Source organism: Melozone crissalis, unplaced genomic scaffold (assembly GCF_028551555.1).
Source record: "Melozone crissalis strain CALT ecotype California unplaced genomic scaffold, PUWL_Pcris_2 ptg000038l_1, whole genome shotgun sequence".
Taxonomy (NCBI): Eukaryota; Metazoa; Chordata; class Aves; order Passeriformes; family Passerellidae; genus Melozone; species Melozone crissalis.
The window spans coordinates 199,969-224,830 of NW_026535816.1; the positions used below are offsets into that span (position 1 = coordinate 199,969).

At 45.6% G+C, this 24,862-nt stretch overlaps 1 long non-coding RNA gene across 1 annotated transcript in view; it reads right to left on the minus strand.

The window, feature by feature from the left end:
* LOC128941768 (uncharacterized) overlaps window positions 1-22,588 on the minus strand; it is a 216,680-nt gene extending 194,092 nt beyond the window's left edge. Inside the window, exons 1-2 of the long non-coding RNA XR_008483580.1 lie at window positions 21,994-22,588; window positions 20,980-21,080 (exon numbers count right to left, since the gene is read on the minus strand). This is a non-coding gene — a long non-coding RNA (uncharacterized LOC128941768). The remainder of the gene's footprint in view (window positions 1-20,979; window positions 21,081-21,993) is intronic.
* Between the last annotated feature and the right edge of the window lie 2,274 nt (window positions 22,589-24,862).

Consider the following 24,862-nt stretch of genomic DNA (forward strand, 5'->3'; position numbering starts at 1 on the left):
ACCTGTTCTACTTCTCTGCCAGAGCTGACAATGTACAGAACACAGCTCTACAAACTAATGGGGCTGATCCTATTGCAGGCTCTCTCCTTAAACTGCACATTAATCTCATAACAAGATGCTGCACCTTTGGGAAAACACAACTTTTTATGTGACCACTTTTGTGTGTAATGCCAGAATTATTTGGAGAACAGCAAAAAGGGTTTTTTTAGGGTAGAGAGAGGCTGAGAACAAATCCCTCTGATGTCACTCTTTTAGAAGTTGTCCTTCTGTCAGGTATGGCTAATGCTGGAATTTTGAGCAGAACAGTTCACAGTGCTCTGATGGCTACCCAGAAAGGACCAGAAAACAGAGGTTTAGTGAAGTATTTGACCAGGCAGAACAAAAACAGCCAAAAGTATTCAAGGTAACACCTCCACCCACAATGAGAAATCCAGTGGATTTCTTATATATTTCTCATAAAATCATAGGAAGACACAAAGGAATGCAGAGACAATCACAGGCAGCTAAAACCCAGCAGCCTCAGAGACAGAATCAAACCCAGTCCTGTCTCTTCACCACCTCACCAGTGCACTTTGCCATCCAGTCCTAAATGGGGAAGATTAGAGAATAGGTTTAAGTTGAACAATTTGTACCACAAGGAAGAAAACCTAACCAAGGTTTGCAAAGAACATTTTTATATCCATAATTCTGTTTTAAATATCACTTCCCTTACAACTCTTACTTCACTGCAAAGTACATTTTTCTCAAGTGGAAATAAGAAATTAAACAGGTATTCTTACTGAGAGGATGATTTGCCATCTGTTGAGAAATCTGAGCTATAATTTACAGAAATAGGTTACCTAATAAAAACTCCTTACAAAAGCAACAGGATTGGAAAGGACCAGGACAGGTCATTTCTCACAAGGAAGTGACCCATTACTGATTCCAATGATGTTAAAAAATCAATAGTTCTCTGATTTTTGCCTTTCCTAGGCTGACAGATTGGTAACACTTTGTTCTCCCACCTGTGCTTCCAGGCCCCGGCTGATGCTGAGGGAGTTTCCCTGTTTCCCTTGCAAGTGGCTCCCACTTTGGTGGCAGAGACTGGAAGCCTCTCTTTGCATGGAGAGGTCAGAGTTCCAGTACCTTGAATTCAAATTACCATTGTAAACCCAAACTTTTCTTATTTTGGTCATTCCAGTCTTTTCAGAGTGGATGGAGACCCTGGGTGCTAAAGATTGCCTTTGTTAGCAGAAGCAGGCTCTATAAGCCATGGTGCTGTTAATATTTCCAGTTATCTTGGCTTCCTTAATATCATTCAGCTATTTCTGTTCTCTATGGGTGCCTTACTCTGCTTGACTCTGTTTCACTTTGAACCTGCACTGATGCTGAGGGTTTCACACATTTTTTATCACACTGTGCAAAATGCTGCTGGAATCTTTGTGCAGACTCTCTGGTGACAGAAAAAGGTTATTATTGCCATCTCCCTTGTATTGTGTCTCCAGAAATCCGTGCACGTGCTGTGCAGCCGCCCATTCTGCACTGGAACCTGAAGAAATCATTTTGTTGTACTGACCACAAGAGCACTTTCTCAAAGAGGTGTCTTTCTAATTGTCCATTTCTAGAGCTGGTGCATGCACAATGCAGAGCTTCCAGGAGGGCTGCAGTGATTGGCTCCAGTTAGCTGTGCCTCAGCACTGGGGCTGCTGCCTGGCACAGAGGTGAAACCATCCAGGCTGAAAGGAAAAGGCTCTGGCAGGTTGGAATGCAGAGAGCAGAGAATTGCATTCACTGAGGGCAGGGATGGAAGAGCTGCATCCACACTCTCTTCCAGTCACTCCATTTCTCTGTTCCTGACATTCTCAAGGATCCTAACCCACATGGAGCTTTTGTGACCCCAATCCTCCATCTACAGAGGCAGAGAACAAAGAGTGAGCAGGCTTTCCTCCCCTCTGAACAGTTTCCATGCTTCCATTAATTCCATCTGCTTTCTCTCTGCTGTCCCACCCTCCCAACAGTCTGTGCCAAGGATCAGCAACTGCCCAAACTAAATGGCCACTGAGTGCCATTACTCAGAAATATTTCTGTGTGAGCAGCAGGTTCACCCAGGGCACCCCAGCCAGCCCTGCAGCCATTCCCCACTGGCACACAAAGAGCAGCTGGATATTGAGACACAGCTGTGATATCCATTACTGCCCACAGGCTCACCTTGGAGAACCTGGGGAGACCTGTGCCTTGCAAACAGCATCAAATGGAAATGATGAAATAAACCAGAAAGAGAAAAAGCCATCTAGTGAGTCTGCTGGCTTACTGTGCTCCATATTCCTAAAAACTCGCTTTGCAGTCAGGAAGGACACAGGGGGTTTGAATCATTTTCTGCCTTTACACCTTCCCTACCACCAGAAGTAACATGGGGATGCTCTTCAATAAACAAATCTGCTCTTTTCTCTCAAGGTTTGTGTACACTCTGAGTGCACTGGTGACATCAGATTTTTCACCAGGGAAATGAAAGAAACCAACAAAACCAACAGCCCACATTGCTGAAAACCCAAGAAGCTAAGCTGGTCACGTCTCTGAAATATGGTATGAGCAGAAAGAGAAATACAATAAAAATCCCCATCCAGCACAAACTGGGAAGTGATGGAACGAGGGCTTTCCTACTGAGGCTGTCTCCAGTTACCACCCTTCTGAGCATTGTCCATTATCCATTCTGCACTGAGGAGGCTCTCAGGCCAAAATTTAAAAGGTGACTGACAAACACAGGAGGCCAAAATGAAGCAAAAGAATCACAAGCAGAGCCTATGGAAGAAGCCTTCTGTAAAACATGAGGGAGCCCTGAGCCACACTGGATTAGTTTCCTCTTTTTTTCCTCTTTAATTCTCTTCTAGCAGACAATATTTCCTATCCCCCCTCTCCTGAGTCCCTACAGCGTGCAAGCTCTGTGCTGGGATGCAGGCAGGCTGAGAAGTGCAGCTGTGCTCTAGAGCTGCTGGAGCTGGGAGACACATTCTCAGTGAGTAAAAAGCACACTTCCATCAATGACACACAAAAACTGCCCTCCCAAACCTCACCACACGTGAAACAGATCCCTGGATCAGTCCCATCTCCAGCCCTGCCCACTGCTGTGCGGCCTGTTGGCAGTACAGCTGGGACACAGCTGGGACACAAGGGACACTGTTCCCATGGTCTCACAAAGGCCCCAGGGATGCAGGCTCAGTGTTTGTCACATTCTGCACAAGCCTGGGGAAAAACCCCGAGCCCATCACCTTCACTCCTCCAGGGGCTGTCAGGCGGCTGGAGAAGGGCAAAGCTCCCTTCCACCTGCAGCAGCAGCCAAATCTCTTTGGGAGAGCAATCCCATCTCCACAGGCACCTCCTGCCTCTGGACTCTGTGTATCCTTCCTTCCAGCAGTGACACACCTGCAAGGGACACAAGCAGCAATTACCTCTTCTGCAGGAAAAGCCCATCCTGCCCCTCCACACCAACCTGTCCCTTGCTCGTGGTTTAGCTGCTGTTCCTATTGCCCTTAGAGATTATCGATGTTTCCAATGGAGACGGGCTGGAGACACACCAGGATCTAATCATTAATAATATTTTGACCTGTAGGCCCAGATGGGCAGGAAAAAATGCTCACTCAAGAGGAGTTTTTCCTTAACTCCAGCAGACCCTGGATTTTCCATTGAATGTTTTCATTTTCAGCTGCAATCACCAGAAATAACATTAATGACTTTCAGTGCAGGGCAGAAATAATTAGAGGCAGAGCAGGTGTCCAGCTTACATGCTTATGCTAAGAAAAGACTGAGAAAAATCATGGCAAAACTTGATAACCTGAGGGGAGAAAAAAGCAAACAAGCTCAGGGGTGAGATCTAAATCAAATATAAAGCAATCTATATCTTCCATTAAAGCCATTGTGGAACTGGGCATTTTGCAAAGGTCTTGATTGAAAACCATGGCAGAGTTAATGGGTTTGACTCAAATGATCCTCAGCACTTCAGTAAGGAGCAAGGAGAAAGGAGGCCCACGAAAGCAGAACTTGAAACGTTAGTGCAAAACCACACAACAGAAAGGAAACCATTTCAATTGCTCTAGGAAGGACTATACATTGCCTTGTTCTCAAAACTAGAGGGAGACTCAAGAGTGCAGAATCTCATTAGAATTTCAGCACTGGATTTCTTTTATAAACAGCATATCAGTAAGATTTACCAATATTGTCTCAATATACTGAAAGCTTTATTATTTGTTCTTGGACAAGTAGCATTTTTCTAATTCTTTACTTCTAATAAAAAACAGTAGAGATGTTTTTGTGCTGAATTGAAAGCTAATTAGCACATTCATATCTGCCAAAAATTCAATAACTTGTACTCATTTTGGGTTCTTTTCTGGTCAGTTTAATTTAATTTTTCAGTTTAATTAAATTTTTAATTTTTCAGTTTGATTAAATTTTTTTCAGTTTAATTAAATTTTTAAATTAAATTATCAATTTTTTTGATAAAATAAAGGAGGATATGAAAAAATTAATAGCTTAGGCTAGGTTTTTCACAGGCAATTAGTAGTTAGAGCCCATTAAACTAAGGAGGGAAGCAGATCAATAATTTCTAGGGCTTTTTTAATGTTTCCCTTGAAATTTTAGGATCATCAGGAAAGGACAAAGAGCAGTCACGATCCAAGAGAATTTCCTGGGATCCAGGGACAAAACACATTGTTGAGGGGCTGAGAAACAGGAGTTCAGAGCTGCTGAGGCTGCTGACAGCCTCTTACAGTGGGTGCTCTGTTTCAGAAGCTGGGATTTCAAGAGGAGGCAAAGTGGGTCATAAATGCTACTGAGAGCTGAAAATCAGGAGATGAAAACCACTCCAGAGCACTGAAGTGTGGTGGGTCTGATTACAGCAATCAAAATGCTGTCCCATTTTGCTACAGTTTGTCTTGAACAGCAAGGCTAAGGAAAAAAAGGCCAAAAAAGAAAAGCCGTGTGATCCTAAACTGTGAGTGTGCACCAATGTTCCAGCCCTGCCAGGGGCTGCACAGGCACCTGGTCCCAAAGGTACCGTGGGATTCATCTGGGTTTGTGCTGGCAGCCAAAGCCACTCCTGCTGCTTCAGCAGGCCTTGCCCTCCCGCCCACGCTCTGAATCCCTGCGGGTTTGGCACTGAGCCCCGACTGCTTCCCACCAAACACCCGCACACCCAGCTCCATCCCTGACATCACCCTGAGGTGCCTCTGAGCGTGCACCGGCCTGGCTGCCTTGGCACGTGGCCAGGGGGACAGCAAAGGGACATTTGTCCCCTCACGACCCTGGGCAAGCAGAGCGTGCTCAGAGCACCCGGGCACGGCCCCCTGTGGGAAACCTCCTGGCTGAAGGCAGCTCCAAGGATCACTGCACAAACTTCTGCAGCTGCCCCACACACACAGTGACAGTGACAGCTCCATCCAACCAGCCCCCACTGGCTCTCCTGGAGCAGCAGGGGACAGCAGAACAAACAGCAGGTGACAAAGGCTGGGTCCTGCCCACCTTGAGCCCCAGTGACTCCAAAGTGCTGCTGCCACACACCAGTCCTCTCCTCCTGCTGCCAGCTGACTCTGCAAGCTCATCCCAGTTCATCTGGGAGCTGCTGTGCTCGTGAACTGGGGAGGGCTTCAACAATCAATCACGTGGGAGATATTAAAGGCACTAGAGAGCAAACAAACAAACCCACAAAGAAAAGAAAGAAACCTGAGTACCAACAGCAGTACCCAGTGCAGATTAAAAACACAAACAAAATAACTTCATGTGGGTTAAATCCTAATCCTCAGGGATGAGTTGAGCACCAAGGTGCACAGGCCTTGTTTATTACCAGTGAGCTGAGAACTGAGAACACCCTTCCATTTCTTTAGGCAGCATCATATAAAGCCTATTTTCAAGAGTGAAATGAATAACGGGATTGAGATAAACTCTGTGCAAGGGGAGGTACTGGGCAGTGCTTCTGAGTGCCACAGGCTGGGAGAATCCATGGAGGCATTTCCATTCACATCCCAGAAAGCACCCAGGGCATCAGCAGTTGCTGTGATCCCCTCTCCCACAATGACCATCACTGCTGTCCTCTGTGCTCTCCCCTGCTCACACTGCCTCCCTTCCCTTCCCTGATGGCAATGCTCCATCACACAGCTCCCTCAGGGGCACAGCAAGCAGGGATGTTTCCATTTTGTACTTCAGGAATCTCTGCAGGTTTAACAGTTTTAAAACAGACATGAGGCTGCTCTTGGTGTTTTTCCTTCAGCTGTGAAAAGTCTTTAAATGCCCCAATGTGCACCATGTGACCCCCTGAGCTCAGTCCTTTAGTGGCACAGGCCCTTAAATGTGAACTCAACAGATACTTCAGGTGAGGTGTCAGCAGTGCATAAGCAACAAGCTGACATAAATCCTGAGGAATTTAACTTATAAAAAACTTGAATTCCTTCTTTACTCCAGAAGGATCTCTTCAACCTTTGCACTAGCTTTACATGGCTCCTTAAGCTACATCAGCAGGACGGTGCAGCAGCTTACAGCAACTAAGTCACAAGCAAATGTATGTAAAAACAGTGTAAGGACACTTCAAAAAATGGACTTTGCAGAAAATCAATACATTTTCACTGGGGTGCATCACCCAGCATCACCATCTAATGTATTGCACTAAACCAGCTGGAGCAAAAGGAATCAAACCCAATCACCACCGGGGAAAGCAATTCTATTTATCATGAACCCAGAGGGCCATTTCAAATAGTTTTTCCCAAACAGCTTCCACACTCCTTAGAGTCCCATTTGGATCTCAGCTCTGTCACTCTGCACTTCCATCTCTGTATACTCAAAATAATAAGAAGAAAATTCTAATTCCTGGGGGGAAAAGGGGATTTTTGTTTCACCCAGGCTGTGAGTAGCATTATCCCAACCTGAGGTGAAAACACCAATGAATCAACATTTCCTTAACTGACTTCACTGTAATCCTGGTATTGCACTGACCCCTGAGGAAGCAATTAAGGAGCAATAATTACAAATGGATGAGTATTTCTTCCTGAGGCACACAGCATTTTACAATGGAACTTCATGAAGTAGCTCTAAGCTATTTCCTGCAACATATTTCAATAAAAGAAAATATAAGCCACTAAAGTGTCTCATGTAAGCATTGAGGATTTAAGGAATTACTCAAATAATGAATGCATGAAGCTATTAACCCTCCTGGAGAATTAAAATGTGCCCCTACGTGATGAACCAAAAGCAGCAAGTCATTTCAAGTCTGCAGGATTGATTTGATACATGTGACTGAAATATAATTACAGAAACACCAAACTGTGCTGTACCTAGAGAAAACTAGCCCAGACTGCTAGACCATGAGCACACCTCTGCAACAGCTTTTATTTGGTCCATTTGTTACCTCCTGGAAATGGTTCCAGCCAGGGAGGTTATCATGTGGCAGTTACCCCCAGGTAAAGGCACAGCATAATGAAATCAGCCATTTTTTAGTTTCATTTCATTGCAATCTTCTGCTGTACTGAAATATCAGGAGGATCAGCATGACTTAATAAAATTTTGCTCAAGCACAGCTTATTGCATAAGAGCAGTAGCAAGCAAAGAGCCCTGATACCAGACTAAAGTGGGCGCAGGTTATCTCTGGGTGTCAGGTATTTAACGGGAAAAGTTATAATAGGAAAGACTTAGACAATTAAAACATTTTCTTTCTGAAACAGGTCACTGGAACGTTCTCTGCTAAAAGCAGCTGCAACACTGTGAGATGAAATAAAACACAAAAGGGATGAAAGAATGACCAAGTCTCTACAATCCAAGTCCAAGGGCCACAGGCACCAGGGCTGGCACAGGAAATCCCCTCCCACAGCTCCGAGGACAGGCTCATCTCCCCTGCAGTGCCCCCCCTGCATTTCCCCTCACTCTGGTTCCCCCTTGGGAGCACCTTCTGCTCCCACAGGGAAGGCACCATCTGAGCTGTCCCTCTGCACTGGGAGCTGCTCTGTCTCATGGCTGGGACAGCAGCAGCTGCTCTGCTTAACAGCTTTTCAACTCTGCTTCTACCATTTTCCCATCTACCCTTCCTGCACTGTGAGATTTCCAGTACAAACAGGACTCCTGTTGGCTACTGGAAAAGTGAAATATCATTAAATAATTTTGCTGGATAGCAATCAACCACACTTCTCTCACCTGTCACTCCTCAAACATGCAAGTAAAGTAGAAGTATTTGGAACAGAGATCCCTTGTTTTTATTTTCTTTTTTCCCCCCTGTCTCTTCATTGTGCTTTGTTGATAGGTAAAAGGCTAATTCAGTCTCAAGACTGTTCTGTGTCCACCCCAACTATTTCACTGCAATAAATGACGTTGCTGTGAATATATTTTAATTAGTGATTTCATAGTTGGAATTGTGCAATTGGAATACAGTAGGCATGAGGAGCTATTGAAATAGTATAAAAAGGCATAATTATTTTCAAAAGCTCTGTGGGAATAACACAGATAAAAAAAATCCCCTGCTGGCACCTGTTTTCTGTGTCCAGTGTATCATTAGCACCTCACAGTCTCTCTGTACTCATCAAAGGCAAGATCACAGGTGCTGCAGGATGCTCCCACAGGGCTGGAGATTTTTCCTTCTCTGTTTGCTGCTCCTTGCTGAGGTCATTATAATGAAGACCAGATTTTTACTTCATTTGACAATTTCGTTCTAATTGACTGAAAGATGTTACCAAGAAAAATGGGAACAAACCCCAGAGATTCAGAAGGATTTTCCTGACTCCTGGGCCTGACCTGGGACTCTTTCATGCAACGTGGAATAAGTGAAGTAGGGCCTAAGAAGAAAAAATCAAACCCTTGTCATACCTGTTACTGCTGAAGGCAGGCTGGCAAGGGCTCTGAGGAGTGAGCAGAAGGAAAATCTTGAAAGAAGCACCAGCTCATTTCAGATCTGAACTCCAACTTGCAAGCAAGATGCTGGGCTAGAGGAACTTGGTATAAAATGAAGGCTTTGAAACTTGACTAATTCAGAAAACGAGACTTTTCAAATCCCGTAAAATGAACGGATTACAAAAGCAATTCAGTGAACCTGCCGTGCCTTCCAACGTGTATCTCACTGCAAAGGCTGACAGCATCTCTGCTTCTCCTCCTGCAATGCAGACTTGGCCTCTGCCTCACTCATCCCTCTTTGGTGTTCAATTGTTCCACCATTTCTCCAACCCTACTCATCAGCTGAGAGGAGCAGGACTGACAGAGGAGGAGCTTGCTTGGGAGTGACCTCCTCAGCACAGCCCAGCAGCATCCCTCCCTGGCAGCAGACTGCTGGAATTATTTACCTGGGCACGGCTCTGGGCACGAAGGTGCTGTCACCGAGAGCACCAAACAAACAGGAGCCCTGTTTGCAGAGAAACCTCAGGATAAATTATGTCCAGGTGTCATGGGATCTCCTGCCTGAATCCATCAATACTAAGGCCTTTGCAAGAGGAAGGGAAGGTTCAAAGATGGGGACTGGGAGTTCAGAAAGCAGCCAGGTCACCTGAAATGCAGCAGCTCTAAAACCCAGGCTCAAAAGCAGGGAAAAAGGCAAAAATCATAAAATAGTCCCAAGTATGAACACTTAGTCAGTGATGCAAGACATGAAGACTGCGAGTATTTGCCTGTGCTTTTCTACAGAATGCTTGGGAGGAAGTCTGAGCAGCCTGCACAGACTTGAAAGGAACATGCAGTAAAGCAACTCAACAGCAGAGAGTTTAGAAACTACAGAGGGGTGGATGAAGAGTTAAGACATAAAGGTCACTGTGCAAGGACCTTGCCAACTCTGTATTGGGTGCTTTCTTGGCTATCTCAGTTCTAAAAGGAAGAGAAGCTCACTCAAGTTGCAATATGGAATAGACTCCAGTCTGATTTGTACAGACAAAGCTCCCAAATGCTGTGTATCACTGAGGAAATCAAAACACAAAACCAAGTTCTTCTGGGAATAAAAAAGACTGAAATCAAGTAATAAAAAAAAAATTATCCCCACCTGCTGCCTTGCAGTTGGTGGAAATTGAACATCTTGGATGCATCTGCCCACCCTGGACAAATAATTGCTGTTTACCATCCTAGGGGAAAGCCAGGAAAGCAGGGGAGGGAGATCATAATCCTCAGAGCATTCCCCTCCTTTTCATGGAGTGTACTCAACAAAGCTGTGATCACTCAGAACCCCTGATGAGATGCCTCCTCCAGTGACCAAAGCTCAGCTTTTCCCAGATACGGCCATCGTAAAAAGAGCAAGGAAATTGTCTACTCCATTCATATTGCTGAAGTCTGAGTGAGAACAGGTACCTCCAGCTGTTCAAGGAAAGGCAGAGGGATGCACCACATGCTCCCCACCTCCCTCCCTGCTGCACTGGGCTCTCTGTGCACCTCAGTAAGGAAAGAGGCTGAGTTCTATTCCTTCCTGATGTTCCAGAGAGGAGCGAGCACCCAGGACTGCACAGCAGCCTTACAGAGATTGCAATCTGCTCCTACAGAACAACCCCCCCTTCTCCTGGTACTTCCTGAATGGAGGAATGAGATGGGGGTGCTGTGTGGTTCAACGGAGGGAAAACACTGCTGAGACACTCAATATTAGCACTACACTTTCTGGGTCTCCAAATTAGGATGCAAAAGAAGGATGCAGCCCCTGCCTTAGCCAATGGAAAGGGAATATTTTTGCATATTTTTGATATGTGATCTTATCAGCAGACAGCTTTTTCTTTGCAGTAAAATAAACCCTTGTAATTCCACAGTACAGAAATCTGGCAGTACAGAAAGGAATCTTTATGATGGCTGAAAGTCTCTGCACAGCACATATTGCAGCTTAGGATAATTATTTATTACTGGTGCTACCATTCCTGAGCCTTTAATGCACTTGTGGCTAGTGGGCAGAAAATGAGCAATCTCTGGTGACAACAGCAGAAATGCACTTCTTCCCATGGCAAGTAACTTTTTCAAGTTGCTGTCAGGCTGTAATATTTTTCTCCTCTGTGCAAGAGCATTAAAATGAAAACTCTGGATATATAAATCGGAGTAGGGTGAGTGCACTCCTGTGCCAAGAGGGAACCAAATTAATCCTGGGCATGTTAAAGCTGAGAGGGGCCTCCTGGATCATCCTGGTGTGCCTCCCTTCCCCTGGCCATGAACAGCTGCTGCTGCCACTGGAGCAGAACCCTAAACAGCCCAGGATGGGGAAGGAATGCCAGCCTCTCCCCTCCAGCTGCTCATTAGTGCATTAACATTTTCTACAAGCTATTTCATACAACAGTCTACTTCCTATTTACTTCTCTATGCCTCTCTGCTTTTTCCTGGACCTTATCAACTACTCACATCATCACCTCTACATTCACAGTGAACTTTCCCTACCTAGGTTATTGTCAGACTGACCTTCCCTCTAGAGGGCCTTTTTCTCCTAATGCATAAAAAGAACTTCCTTTGTTCTGGTTTCCGTCCATTACATCTTTTCAATACCCAATAATTCCTCAGCACCTTGAGAGTCCCTACAGTGCAGGTATTCATACACAAGCACATCCCTCCCTCTCTGCTCCAGCATGGAGGCACACAAGTGACAGCCCTGTGACAAACAGCCAAGCTGAGGAACCACGTGGGAGCCTTTCAGAGCCACCAAGAGGAATTGCCAATCCCCAGTGGCAGCATGTGTGCACACACGGGTGTGCCAAGGCAGAAGCCAAGAGAGCAGCCATTTGCTGCATGACCAACATTCCTCCTGCAGGAATGGCTCTCCTCAGGTGCTTTCAGAGCAGTCAGATGGATCTGCTGGGATACAATTTCATTTATTTCCTCTTCACAGAAACTATCACTCTGGGAGTGAAATAAGGCACATGAGGGGATCCCATCCATCTCTCTGCCATTAGGCCCAGCAGAATAAAGCCTCCTGTTCCCTGAATTTAGCTGCCCAAGCCTTACACAACAGGCTCTCCTTGCTTGCCTGCATCAGCACCTGAGGTTTAGCCATGCCACGCTTCCTCACTGGCTGGACCAGGAGCAGAGACCTGCCAGTGCCCGGCAGGAGCTGCATCCCCTTTCCCTCTAGGTCTGCTCCAGCTGCAGCACCCAAGTTATCCACCACCACTTCCCTGAGGTGGAATTCACCATCCAAACGCAGCCCTGCTTCCTCCTGGTGTAATGGTACCTGTGCTTTCCCTAAAAGGGCTTCGCAGATGTCATCTTGAAAGAAATCTACCACAACACTTTACACTCACAGCTGACTGCATTTCCTGGTTTTCCAAAGGGAAAACTTTTTACCATGTTCCTTCTCTCACCAATCTCCTTGTTACAGCTTTTCAATATCTTCAGACCCTTTACCTGGCATCACCTTTCTGCCTCCTGAACACCAGAGCACCTGCCTAGCAGTTTTCTGATGGATCAGCTGAATGCAGGCTACTTTTTCACATTATGGAAATATATTTCTTACTGAAAGTTTGATCCATTTCCATGTTCATTAAAGAGGGTAACAGCTAGTGCTCTTATCAGTAGCTGCAACTTACACATACCCTGAAACTAACACTGTTAATGCTGGTAGTATAAGCTTAGGAACAGATAAAACTCACCAAAACACGTTGGAAAAACAAAAAAGTTCAGTAGGTTTGGAAGAAAAGGCTAGCTGAATCCTCAGAGTAACCAATTTCAATATTGCTAAATACAAAGTTCTATCCACTATAAAAACTTCAGACAATGGTCTCCCATTGGGTTTCAGTTTAGTTCAGGTCTGTCATTTTCAAAGACTTCTTTTGCTATAGTTCAAAGCTCCATAAAGTAGGTGCAGAGACGGTAGCACAGCAACCACCACAAAGTGAGTTTAAATACAGAGAAAATGAGCTTTTAGCTTTCTAATAGCAGAGCTTTCATATTCATATCTTCTTGCTGGCTTTGAAACACCTGTTTCTATTTCAGTGACTTGATTCATTCTATCAGTACAGAAAGCTGAATGGCATTACTGAACTGCAATTAAATCAACCTGGTTTATGTGAATATTCTTTGGTCATGGACAAACAGAAAACCGAATTGTCAATGGTGAGGAACTCATTTCATGTCTAAATTAAATTATCATTTCCTTGAAGCAGAAGAAGGGTGGTTCTCTGCATGAAGCAGAATTTGTTCCCCGAGTGGGCGCAAGAATAAATCTACTTCTTCCTGCTGACTCAGGAAAACCAAATAAACCCAAACATTCACCACTGTGATTTCAAAAATCAGTTTTGAGGTTATATATGTGCCCTCTCTGCACAATAATGTGAACTCTGTCAGAACAGCTGAAGGACCAAGAGTTCAGAGTTTTGGCACCTCGGTGACTTTTCCTGTTCACCTGAACTGAGTTTAAAACTGACTGGCCTTGGATTTCCATCTTTGTTTGAAAAGATCTTGGTGCCTGGAGAAGCGGATGTGAAATGCTGATTTAAAGAGCATCTCCAGCTGGTAACATCTGCACGCCTGTGCAGGCACACAGCCTGAAAAACAGTGGATAATAATCAATGAACACTTTTAAACTCCAATTGTGCATCTTTGTTAGGCTTGAAGCCTTTTGCCTTCTCCATTATTTTTTTAATGAGGGTGATTTTTCCTGCTGATGTATTAACTGAAACTATCACCTTGCAAAGAACTTTCCTCTACCAGTGCTAGATGCAAAACCAAAAAGCAAACCTAGGAATGCCTGCCACACTCCAGCACACAAAGCTGCTGCTGCTGCTTTTAATGGCTTAGCCTGAGGGCTTTGCTGCTCTTCCTTTGCTCTGCTAATGGGAAGGACTGGGAGACCTCTTTGAACTAGCTACAGACACCAAAGACTGAATAAACAAGTATTCTTCATCCCATTTCTCTTAAGCGTTTGTCCTGACAGATGTCTTCTCCCTCCTGAGGTGTGGATTATAGTTTGTGTTTCCCTTTTTTTCCCCCTTTAGCCCTTGAAGCATTTCACACCCTGCTGGGCAAATGCCCAGAAGTAATCAGACTGACTGAACACGGAAACGCAGACAAAAGAAAAGGCTGGAAGCTACTGTTCTTCTCCCAGCTGGCACCGCCAGCTCCTGAGGGCTCAGCCACCACAGCCCACGTTTGTGACAGTACCTGTACGCTCTGGGTGTGTGCAGCCCTTGCGTCGTGCGGCAGCCTGGAGCTGCAGGCTCAGATATCCACCGCGAGCTCCTGGATCCTCCAGGACAAAGCCAGCTCTCCCTGCTGCTCCCGTGTTGCGCTGCCTGTGGAGCAGGGAGGGAAGGAGAGGCACACAGGTTAGCACAGTGGCAGTGCACGAGCTGCCAGGCGTCACCCATCTGACCCGCACCAAAGAGGAAATCTTAATTTTCAGAACTTCCCATCATGCCACACAAGACACTGAAGCCGTCCAAATCTGGAAGGGATAGCCTGGCATGATGCCTCCCCCAGGTCATATCTTACATCAAGAGTTCTTTTCCTCCTGCACAAGGCTCTATATCCTACTTGGACAGATATACAAATATCTATAGAAACTACAGATATTCAATAAGCCATCTTAAATCATAACAGCCAGGCCTCTGTACGACCGTGCTTAACTCCTGCTCAGCTCACGCCATCTCCCCGTTCCTCAGGCATCAGAAACCACTGAAACTCCCGTGTTTTCCTGGGGGCTGCCTGCCTGCAGCTGCCCTCCTCTCACCAACGGGGCCACCTGCCAGGCTCCCCAGGGCACAGCAGCCTCCAAGGGGAGCATTCGTCTGTTTGAGAGGTGATGGAAAGCCTGGGGAAAAAAAAAGCTCAGCGACACTGTGGCTCTGAAGGTGCAAGAATCATTACCCTGGAGACGTGCAGCTCACCTGGTTCATGCTGAGCACGCTCCCTGCTCGCTTCACCTGAGCGTTCAGCTGGAGAGATCCATTTCCACGCGCTGGGCTGGGTCCGTCTCCGTCCCTGCTGCGAGAAGGTGTTCGGGGGGGTGCCGCTGCCCGCTCAGCAGACGCTTCACACACTCTGCCAGCAGCAGGGGCAGCCTTTGAGGCCACACCAGCCTGGCACAGAGTCGCTGAGCCATTCTGACTGTGTTAACAGCACCACTGATGAATCCTCAACCTGAACCCCAAATTCACCAGAGCAGTTCTTCCCCAATTTTCTGCTAACAGCTGTACACTGCAGCTCCTCTGCTGTTTCCCACCTACAGATGTGTGCCAGCACAGGAATATCAGTGTATTTTTTTCCTCCACATCTGTCTAATAACGTTGGCTATAATGTTGACATTGTCACGACTATTAAGTCATCCACGCTAAAATGAAATAAACCTCCTACTTTGAAGCACTAAATTCTCTACCAAAGCAAGTGTCTTACTGCTGTCTGCTTGGCCATACTGGGCAGCTTATTTTCATTCGGACAAATAAAATGAGCTTTTCCAGTACAAAACCCCTCTCCAGCAGCAGAGCACGTACCACGAGTACCTCGGCCAAGAGAAGCGCCCCCGCCAATGCCCGTCAGCGGCCCCCCCGAACCCGCCAGCCCCCCCGAGCCCACAGCCCGGGAGCCCCGCACCGGAAACACCGCGGAAAACCCCGCCGGGGCGGCGCCGCCATCGGGGCGCCGTGCGGGCAGCGCCGCAAGCGGACCGCGAGCCTCGAGTTCCCGGCCCTCTTTGTCGCCGTCTTGGGAAGGTCACCCGAGCCACTCCCGAGACGGCGGCGGCTGCAACTCCTCGGCAGAGTGAGGCATCTCTGCCACGGCCTGTCGGCGCCCGCCCAACACCCGCCCGCCCGCGGCGCCGCTGAGCCCACAGCCCGCGTGCTCGGCACTGCGTACCTCACGGAAAATCCCGCTGCGGCCTCGGGGTGCCCAACAGCCAGTCTGGGGCACGGACCGCGCGGCTCCTTTCTCCCGCCCCCGCTGCCGCCATCTCGAGAAGGGGTCAAGGCCAAGCGCGTCCCGGCCGAGCCGCTCCCGAGGTCGCGATCGCGCCTGCGCCGCGGCAGAGACGCGTCATGGCCGCCGCCCCCCGGCTGCTGCCGCGCTCTGTGGCGGGCGGGGAAGGCGGGCAGAAAACCAGCTGCGATGCCCTCAAAAAGCCTCTAAAATAAATGCCAAACGCCTGCCTCTTACTCAACAAGAACCAAACAAGCCCCCTTCCTTTAAAACCATATTGAAATATATTTTATATTTCTATTTTTCATATTTACATTTACATGCATATTGATACCGGATATGGATGTGTTAGGCAATTGATATAGTATATTACGTCTATTCCTATTATTGATATTTGTTTATCTTTTCTGTTTTCATAAATATCTTTATATATCGACTGCATATTTCTATACTTAGATTTATATTTATATACCACTTCTATTATTCCAGATAAAAACCCCGTCTCTAAACAAATAAATACAAAAACCTCCTTTCCTTTAAACGACATAGAAATATTTTTATTTATACTTTGTAAAATTACTTTCATATTTATATATATTGTTTCTTTTGACGCATTATATTAATATTTATATACAAGATATATGAAACTCGAAAAACATAATTAAATGATTACTTAAATTATTTACCACATCTACTGCTGCAACTAATTTTTTTCTTAGAGCTTTAAATTTTAAATATATCTGTAAGTATTTAAGACATATTTCTGTACTTACATTTCCACCTTTATACTGTTTGTATTTATAATTTTTATAGTCAAAACCTTGCCAACTGGCAAATAAAAAATCTGCTTTAACTATTTTTATAAAAATATTTCTATTTATTATCTTCATAAGTATGTTTATAATGTGTTAAATATTATATGATAACATATTGATGTACTGTAATTCAAAACATTTTTTATATAGTATTATATTAAAATACTACATATACAGTATTACTTGTATTATGTATTGTATCAATTTTTATTTTTCTATATTTATGAATATTTTCTTTATACAAGTCTGCATATATTTGTCATGCATTTCTATATTTATATTTGGATTGGGGTTTCGTTTCTATTTATAATCTATACTTTTATATAGCTAAAAACATATATAATACCCTGTATTAAAAAATATATCATATGGTAATATATAATGATTTATGTAACATGGATTTTTTTTACATATTTGATCTATATTTAAATTTTAAGTTTTTTATTCCTATTTCTATACATATATTTGTTTTGTTTAATTATCGTTATAGTCCTAATTGTACATTTATAATCCAATTCCTAAATAAAATGACAAAACAAACAGCACCGAATTCCCACCAATATGTTCCAAAACCGTCAAGATACCTCCAAGAGCCAAGCAACTGCCAGCGAAAAAACCACACAACACTCTTTTTGGTAACAATTCTCATCACGACAGGAAAATGGAACCAAAATAAAAGGAAACCCTATAGAGACACACACAGCAAATTACAAAAAGTACTAAAAAAAAGTCAAACCAATTTACTAAACTCCAAACAGTGCCACAGATCCTGAACGTTACTACAAAAAAAAACAAAAAACAAAAAAAAACACCAAAATTCTACCTTTCCACTAACTCAAAGAATAACCAATCCACTGTAAAAATAACTTTAAAAACCGAACTAATTAACGAAATGGAAAAAAATTTAACCACTAAAAACTAAGAAAATAACTACCCAAATAAATACATACTTTAAAAACCCACCATATAAATACCCATGTTCCCAAAAAAAAAAACCCTGATAAACAATACTCAAATACATTAAAAGGCAACAACAACAAAAAAAAGAAAATAAGGAAACCAACAATAAGAATAATCACAAAATGCAAGTAAACTTAAATCTGACACAAAAAAATTATTCCCAACTGAATAAACCCATAGTGCCTCAAGCTATCAAAATAAAAATACCACCTAGAAACAAATACAAAGACTAAAGACAAACGTAACCATAAACAATGTCTCCCAAGTGATCCGTAACCATAAAACATACACTCCAATCAAACAAACCGAATAAATAAAAGCCCTGGAAGACGATAAACACACATGCAATTATCGACATTAAAAACCCGCCGCTATGAACGACACGACGCTACCTCAAGCCCCACAAAACAAACACTACACCCTCACGCTAATAAAAGCTGCCGCAACAGAATTAAAATCCGAACCGCTGCTTCACGCTACGACCCGTAAAAACCATTGCGCGCCTTTGAAAACACAATACCCCGGCAAAAAAAAAAAAAAAAACAAAAAACAAAACAAAAGAAAAACCAAAAAAACACACCACCCAAAATCCGACTACAAAACTGAATCCAAAACAAACCTTTATCATCCCTACCAGCACCGAGAACCGTACCACTCAGGAAGAACACCGTATCCCTTAGCGTACAGCCGCTGCAAACTGAACACAACGATGCAATCAATGCCTACAAAGCGTCTCCGAACCACGGCACCGCCGAACTGTGAGCGGCCGAAAGCCGCGCTCGCTGCCGGCCCCGGACGGAGCGCGGCTCCCGGCAGGAAAGTGGCTCCTCCGGTGGCGCCTCCGGCACGCGGCGCCGTTCCGGGGAGCCCCGCCCGCTGCCCCTGCCCGCCGGGGCCGGCACCGGGCCCGGGGCTACCGGCGGCGCCCGAGCCCGCGCCCAGACCGGACGGAGCGGCCGGCACCGCCCGGGCCGGCGCAGCAGCGCCCGCGCCGCCTCTGCCGCCCTCGGCCGGCCCGGCACGGCTCCCCTCGGCTCGCACCGGCGCGGCTCCGCCACTGCCGCCCTCGGCCGGCCCGGCCGCGCCAAATCCCCCGTGCGCCCCGGCAGCTGCCCGGGCCGTGCCAGCGGCGCTCCCGAGCGAGAACGTTCCGGGCCGGGCCGCGGGCATGAGCAGCGCCCTCCGATGCAGCGGCACAGCCCCATTGCAGCCCTGCAAACGCTGCCAGAGCTGCGGCTTCCCGCAGCCGAACCCCGAAACTGACGCCGCCGGCGGGGCTCACCTCACTTCAACAAGGGCAAAGAAATGCCTTCTCCCCTTCAGTTTCGTCCCCTACGAGAGCAGAAAAGAAGGGGCGCTCCTCAAATGAAAGCCTTCGACTGATGGGAAAGGGGGATTTCGACCTCCATTCCAACCCTTGAAAAGGAGGGACACCAGGGCTGCCCCCTCCATTTAAACCCGAGGGTGATGAAAATGGGGTGGCTGCCTTCAAATCCAACCCATAATACCACAAGAATACTTTTCCCATTCCCCTTAAAATAGAACGCAGGGATTCCCTGTCACCCCCGGGATACCCGTAACAGCCTGGAAAAGGCAGCTTTTCCTGCAATCAACACCCTTAAAACCACAAGTGAAGAGGGATCCCCTCAGCTCAAACTCAGACAATAAAAGAAGAGTAGCTGCTTCCTTCTCCTTAATTCCTTTTGTCCTCATAAGGTCCACTTTTGTTCCTGGGGATCCGGGGAGGGACTGGCGAGATGAAATTGCAAAGGGGAAGGAGAAAATTCCCCGCTCCAAACCCACACGGGCTCACCTGTTCAGCCGCTGCTCCCCGGCACCAAGATTCGTCCCTCGGCGCCTCCTTTAAGCGATGCTCCACGTATCCAAGCACGGATCCAGGCGTTCCCCCCGACCCTGTGAGAAGCTCCCGCAGTCCTTCCATGAGACAGCTCCGGGAGCGCCCCACAAACCCCTCCACTCAGCAGCTCCACGCTAAAGGGAGCTGAGGCAAAGCCTCCCCCTAAAACAGCCTCGCCCCGGCAGGAGCGGGCCCCTCATCATCCTCACACTCACACCTGGGCTGCTCCGAGCCCCCACCATCCTCACACTCACACCTGGGCTGCTCCGAGCCCTCATCATCCTCACACTCACACCTGGTGCTATTCCGAGCCCCCATCAAATGCCTTTGCCATTTTAATTCAAAGCGCCAGTCCACTTCCCAGCCCCACAGTGATATCAGCTGCGCCCCAAGAGTTGCCATGACAGGCGCAGGCAATATTCTAGCATCAACGGGGTATTCAGTCACAAGCTTGCAGCCCCCTTTTCCCACTCCACACATCCTGTTCTACTGTTAGTCGCAATACCCAGCCCCTGCATCCATGTCAAGGCCTACAGTGATCTCGGCGCAAGAACACTCCAGTCCCTTTACCAGCCTTAAGGTCGCTGTGATGTGTTAAGCCGCAACTCTAGTCCCACATAAATTACAAGATCAGGCCCAGTGATTTCAGCCTTTTCAGATCTTGACCCACAAGCTTTATTTCACTGCCAGCTCTCTTCTTCCAGTTCCAGCTCTGTGTTTCTCCAGCTTGAAATGGCAGCATCTTCCCTTGGCTCCAGGTCGGCAACAATTCAGCTCCCGCACGAGCCTCTGGAAGCCCGCCCCACCATCCATCCCTTTACCAACCCCAAGGTTGCTGTGATGTGTTAAGCCGCAACTCCAATCCCATAATGATAACAAGCCCAGGCCCAGTGATTTCAGCTCTTTCAGCTCTTGACCCACAAGCTTTATTTCACCATCTCTGTGCCAGCCCTATAGCTCCTATGTTGTGCGCAGCCCCGATCCCTGACCCGCATTGATGAAAACTCCAGGCGCAGTGATTTCAGCTCTTTCAGCTCTTGACCCACAAGCTTTATTTCACCATCTCTGTGCCAGCCCTATAGCTCCTATGTTGTGCGCAGCCCCGATCCCTGACCCGCATTGATGAAAACTCCAGGCGCAGTGATTTCAGCTCTTTCAGCTCTGGACCCACAAGCTTTATTTCACTGCCAGCTCTCTTCTTCCAGCTCTGTGTCCCATTCTGCGATTTGTCCTCAGATCCACAGTGAGAATCCCTTATAGCAGTGACTGTTTCTGCAGCACTGCAGTCCCCACCCCGTCCCCAGTGATTTCAGCTCCAGTCCCACAAGCTTTATTTAACTGCCAGCTCTTCTCTTGCACTTCCTGCTCCACATCTGCACAGTAGTGCCACACAATACTACTTCTGCTTCTCAGGACTGGATCTTTGTTTTAGCTCTGGTTCTTGCGCTCAGATCACAGCCCTTACAGCAATTTCAATTCCAACCATGCAGTTCACCTCCCCGCTCCACAATCCCTATCCCAGCTCCACAGGAGTTTTACACCAAACCCTACCATATTTCTGTCTCCTCCAGCTCTGCTGCCTCAGCTCCAGCTCCTCAGCTTCCTACTGGCTGCAGCTAAAAGCTGCTCATGCTTTTCACTGCACCTTGGGGCTGTTGACAAGGCCACAAATCAGTTACTGCCATCCCTTCAATTTCAATATCTCTAGAAGCTGTCCCATCCACCCACCCACCCCTAAGTGGCAACCCTAAGTGGCATCCCAACTCTGGGGACACTGGAGGCCTGAAGCTCAACATCCACCTTGCCCCTCACCCTGGCTCTCAGCCCAGCACCTGCACAAGGGCCCCCTCACCTCCCCTCAGGCAGCTCCAGGGGCTGGGAATAGCCACTGGACTCCTGCCCCCCATCCCAAAAGGCACTCTCGGGCTGGTTCTTGGGCCCTAGAACCCTCTGAGCCCCCACACCCTCAGCCCCTCGTTGGCACCACGGGGCAGGGGCTGGGAACCCCCAGGCATAACCTGCAGGCCCTGTGCTGCAGCTCCATGCCTTCCTCCCATGGCATTTATCTAGCCTCAGTATTTCCACCACTCCACACGGTTTTGGGCCTGACTCATGCCAAAATCATTATTCCACACCCTGGGGTTTTATATCCCCACTGCTCTCACAACTGGTGTTTCAGCCCCAGTCCCACAACCCTTACCGAGTTAACATGAGACATCTAGTAAAGAAAACAAATCAAACCAAAAAGATGTATTAAAACGGGCAATAATAAAATAACACAATTAAGAAAAAAAACATCACAACTAAAACCAAAATAAAGTAATAAAAAACAAAAAGCAAGCTTTATTCTGCGTATTCTGAACATTTCTTTAAATCCAGAAACGGCGAAGCGGCTACTTCCCAGCCCCCAGTGACAGCAGGCGGTCCGTCCGTCCCCCGCCCCCCCCCCGCGCCACTCCAGGCCCCACATCAGCCGCCAGCTACCCGAGCCACGCAGGGCGCGGCAGAAAGAACTGGACACGGCCGGCCCCCAGACACCGCCGCAGGCGCCGCGTCCGTGCTCACCGGCGCTCCCCGGATCAGCTGCCGCGGGGGGCCCGTCCTGGCGCAGCGCCGCTCCTCGGATCGCGCATCCGCAGCTCCCGTCGCTCCCCGCTTCACCGCCCAACTGACGCCATTACCGCCCCAACGCACGCTATTTATGCCCCGCGGGCGGACAGCCAGCCAATCACAACCCGAGGCAGCGCCTGCCGGCTCCACCAATCCCAGCCCGCCCATTCCCGCCGCGCTCGGCCCCGCGACTCCCCGCGGTCCCCTCAAGCGCTGCTCCCGCCGCCGCCATTGCAGTGGCCGCGTCCGTCCGCTCCCCGCCGCCTGCCCGTTTCCCTGGACCAGAACCTGATCCCCACCAGGACCTGAACTGGAAGCTCCCGGCCGCCCTTCCCGTCCGCAACAGCTCCTGCCGAGGCAGCGGCAGCGGGGACGCTGCTCCGCCGGCTCCCAAAGCGGCGGTGGCGGGAGCGGCGCCTCAGACGTACGGGCGAGCGGGGCCAGTCTGAGGGGTCCAGCCGCGACTGAGCGGGCTGAGATTGGCGGGACCGCTTCCGGTTTGAAAGGGCGGCTGTGATTGGACAGGGCCGACGGAGAAAGGCGGGCCGTGATTGGCGGGTTTGGGAGCCGTCAGGCTCTTTCTTTTAAACAATGTTTAAATATATATATCCTTATGTTTTCATATTTATATTCACATTTATATTTAAAATATATAATAATGTATATTGCTTACTTAAACATTTATCTTTATCAATGTCAAGTTATAAAGAAATTTATATTCTATATTGCATCTACTCCAAGCACTTATTTATATATTTTTATACATATTTTTATATATTGGTTATATATTTCTGTGTTAAGATTTTTACATCTGTAACAGTTGTATTATTTAAAATAAAAACCCTGCCTCTACTTAAATAAAAGTCAAAAAATTCCCTTTCCTTTAAAATATATCTACCTATTTTTATATTTATATTCTCATTTATAATTCATATTGCCATACAATGTTATTTATAGTCCATATTACAATTCTGAATTTTACTCACATATATTTATAATTAAATTTCTATTCATAGATTAGTAAACTGTCTATATATATATATTATTCATTTCTATATTAAGATTCACAATTTTATAATACTTAAAATATTTCAACAAAAAACCCTGCCTCTAACCAAATAAAAACCAAAGACACCCCTTAATATACACAATATCTGAAATTCTATTTTCCCTCATATCTTCAGTTTTAGTGTATTCAAAAAACAGGCTGCTAGAAAACGAGCTGCATTGCAAAGGACCAAAACTTGCTAAAACTAAGCTCACAGATGTTGCAAAAGCAGGGGAAAAAGACGAGGAGGAAGACAAAAATCGGAGGGGAAGATATGAGGCACATGGCATGGATAATTTAAAAAAAAAGAAAAAGAAAAAAATCTTTCCCAAAGTCAAAGCCATCAAAAGGCATGGCATGCCATCAAGGCCAGGGACAGGCACCAAGGATTCGTCTATTGGTCCGGAGTGAAATCGCAAGATCCCTTTTCTCTTAAGAAAATGAAATTTCATTTCCTTTCGGGAAAGGAAAAGGAATCTTGCAAGCCTAAAAAGAAAGGCTTACAAACACTCTGGAAAGGAGATAGGATCAAATAAAATGCAATTGAAAAAAAACCTCAAAAAAAACAAAAAATCAGGAGTTTTAGTGTCTTCAAAAAATAGGTTGTGAGGAAATCAGCTGCATTGCAAAGGATCAAAACATGCTTAAACGAAGCTCCCAGATGTTGCAAAAGCAGGGGAGAAAGTCAAGGAGGAAGACACAACTTAGGGGGCAAGATATGAGGGACATGGCATGGACACTCCATAAAACAACAAAAAAAGAACAAAATCTTTCCCAAAGTCAAAGCCATCAAAAGGCATGGCATGCCATCAAGGGCAGGGACAGGCACCAAGGATTCCTCTGTTGGTCCCCATTGAAATCGCAAGGTTCCTTTTCCCTTCCCGAAAGGAAATTATATTTTGCATTTCTCTCTAATAACATAAAAATAAACCCACCCCCTTCTTTTTAAAGATACTGTAATTTTTAATTTATACTTTTTATAATTATATTCATATTTTTATTTCATGTTTCTTTTGACTTATTCTATTATTAATTATTTAGAATATAGATAATATTCTAAATTTATATTTAAATGATTATTTAAATCATTTATTATATCCACCGTTGCAACTAATCTTTTCTTATATTCCTAAATTTTATATATCTGTCTGTATTTATCACATTTTTTATACTTAAACTTCTACCTTTATTTTTTTAATATTCATTATTTTTATAGTAAACCCCTGGCTTTTGGCAAATATAAAACCTGCTTTTTTTGAGTATTTTAAAAATATCTTTATTTTTATAATTTTCATATGGATGTAATCGTTTTTTAAATAGTATATGATAACATATTGTTCTGCTGTATTTATAAATATTTTATACATATTTCCTATAACATGTTATAATACTATATATACAGTATTACTTGTATTAATCATTGAATACTATATATACAGTATTACTTGTATTAATCATTGTATCAATTTTTATTTTTCTATAATTATGAATATTTTCTATTTCTATATATGTCTGCATATATTTGTCATACATTTCTGTCTTTATATTTTGATTGTGGTTTCGTTTCTATTTATAATCTCTATTTTTGTATATCTATAAACAAATATAATACCCTACCCTGTATTTAAAAATACTATATCCTAGTGTAATATATAATGATTTACACTACATGGATTTTTTATATATGTATTCGGTCTCTATTAAATTTTAAGTTTTTATTCCGATTTCTATACATATCTTTGTTTTGTTTAATTATAGTTATAATTTTACATTTAA